This window comes from Triticum urartu, chromosome 5 (assembly GCF_003073215.2).
Source record: "Triticum urartu cultivar G1812 chromosome 5, Tu2.1, whole genome shotgun sequence".
Lineage (NCBI taxonomy): Eukaryota > Viridiplantae > Streptophyta > Magnoliopsida > Poales > Poaceae > Triticum > Triticum urartu.
In genome coordinates, this window is record NC_053026.1 from 522,365,730 (window position 1) to 522,368,756 (window position 3,027).

Here is a 3,027-nt window from a genome sequence, read left to right on the forward strand (position 1 = left end):
AGACTCCATATCTCTCCCTCTCTCTCTCACACACACACAAACTAAGACTCCATCTCTCTCTCTCTCTCTCTCTCTCTCCTCTCTCTCTCTCACACACACACCCACACCCACACCCACACACACTAAGACTCCATCTCACACACACATGCTCTAGGCGGAGCATTTGTTCCTACCACCCTTCATCCAACCTTACCCGTATGATAAACAATCACCTTTATTTACTTGCATAACATGGACAAATTCCACTTTACTTTAGTAGTCAGCAAACTTATCATCTGTACCCTTATAAAAAACGAGTTGGTGGTGATGGTGTGCCTATCATCTTGTAATACAGACCGTATGATCTATATCTGAGGATAGAAAGCAAACTATGATAATTTTACAAAAGATACCGGCACCTCTCTTCACATCATTATCTCTCGCAACCTCATTGCTCAGCAATTAAAAAAGAAATAAGTCTCTGGAACAATCTATCATGCATGGTGGCCGCTGCCGCCTGCCGGCGCCGTCCATCCCCATGCCTCCGCCCATTCCGACCACCAGTCACCACCACGCTCCACTCCTCCTTGCCTTATCTCTCATCTTTCATTTTTTCGATGACATTCTTGAGATACAAGTTTTCCGATAAAATTCTTGAGATATCACTAGTTTTTACACATGGGATTACTCCTGCATGGGTCAATCACAACAGGTGTTCTGTAAAAAAAATGCATATTGATGTTCCGTGCAATGCACGAGAATCTTGCTTGTAATTATATAACGCAAATCACGAACAGGAAGTGACATTTTTTGACACAACCACGTTAACATGGCCACTTAAATCACTAGCTAAAGTAAATACCATTATACTTATATCCCGATGAAAAAGGTTGAGTACATGTCCAAAGAGTAGAGTCGCACACACGCAATCTGTCTCTCAGAATCTCTCTCTCTCACACACACCAGTTACGTGACGCCCACTTAAGCAGACACGTATGTTACAATTTGTGCACCCGCTGGTACACGTGATGATGCACATTTATTTAAGCCGGAAGGCGAACCCAAACAGTAGCTGCATTCATTCCCCTCCCGCCGCCTCTTCTCTGGTCGCCGTCGCCCGGTAGCCATGGGCTGGCCGAAGGTAACAACATACGCCATACTCCCGCCGGAGCGGCGCTTTAATATGGAAATTTTAGTGGTCATGCATGCATCTTTTTGTGCTAGCACTCCTATATAAGGGTTGACCAGTCGCTTCCCGCGGACGTGCGCGGGCAGTGGAAGAGGAAGGAGAAGGGAAGCAGGCTGTGGAGTAACGTTTTTTACCACAATTTCTTAGGAAACTGAGTGCAATAATTGAGTAGTTTTGCAAACTACCAGTACTACACCTGAAACGGTTCAAAACCTATACTCCCTTGCCAGCGCGCGCTTCCCGCGTGAAACGGTCAGCGTCCCCCCTGGAGCGTCAGTGCCGCATTAATGCCCGGCCAGAGCGGAGGCGACCTCTCACTGGCGCCGGCTTTGAAGTGGCGCGACGGCCGAGAGAGCGCCGCTTCCCGGTGCACGCGACTGCTCCGTGTCGAGAGTGGCCATAGGCCCTGTTTGGATCCATGGGTTAGAGTTAGTTTGAGCTAGTTGGGGCTCAAATAGCCCTAAACTATCCAAGCATGAGGGTTTAAATTGGAGCAAGTTGCACCAAACCCACCAAAAAAAACTATCCCACCCAAGAGGTGCTAACTGGAGATAGTTCTCATTGGGACCACTGAAAAATCACTTTTCTCTCTCCATGAAGTGCATTTATTGTCAATCTAACCCTGTCACCCAAACACCTCTTTGGCTACACTTAGTTCAGGGTTAGTCTAACCTCTAGCTAAGTTAGAGTATCAAACAGGAGCAGTATAGGACATGCAAGTTGCTCAAAGCACACAGGCAAATTCATACGTGAAAGGATTTTTTTGTTTTTGAAAACGGAACGTGAAAGGAATTTTTTTAGAATGCTCTTGGCATGTCGCTAACATGTGATAGTTAACCGACCTCAATAGACGGCAGAAACGTCAGCCCGGCGCACTTTGATAGAGACGAGGAGGGAGAAGCGATACAGGCTGCTGGATTACTAGAGATAGGTGTTGCATGGAAGCCAAGAAATATGGTGATAGCGTGGGTTAGCCATGTACTAGTATGATACTACACCGGGCTGCCGTGTTTCGTACTCTTCCAGTCCACTATGGATATGATTGGTTAATTTTATATCGCTGAATAATATTAAATATTATGAGTGCAGACGCTCCACCACGAGGTTCCTTGCTCCTTCTCGGTCATCCGGAATCTATGTTCTTCCACTCTATTTTTTTTACGTGAGCTTTGTTCATCCTTTTGCCAACACACGAGACATCTAGCATCAAGGTGCACGTGTTATGCAAGGATTGTTCCATCTATATGAAGAACACGTGGGACTGGAACTACGAGACGAACATGTACCCAGGAGTGGACGTACAAACCTGAGTAATGTAGCGCAGTAAGTGAAGCAGAAAGGCACAAATGGTATGAACATGCGTGGCATATAGGGTGTGTTTGGTTGCGTTCTTGTCTCAGCATAGTTGTTCCCTCTTCATGCATGCTCAACTCAACACCCCTCTTCATGCATGCTCTCTTCATGCATGCTTCTAGTGTATTTGTGCTAAACTAGTGTGGACTCATGCACCCTCCATACACTCTACCAAACACCCAAAAGTAGGTCGAGAAGGGAACTCTTGGGTGACATTTGTCTCTTACTACGTACTACCACTAAATGTTGTACGTGCAATGCACGGTGATGTTATGGAGTACGTGCCTAAGTACTCTACTACTACTATATTAGTTGGAGGCACATATTAACTTTTATATTTGTTTACGTGTATGCCCCGAGACCTTCCAACTAGACGTGTCTTTGTCTCCAGGTCGTACTTTGTATCGTTCATACCACTAAGTACTACTATGTGTGGTCTCCGACCCAGAAGTGGAAGAAGTGGAGACGCTCTACCACACTGTTTTTTTATGCTGGGCTCTACCTGT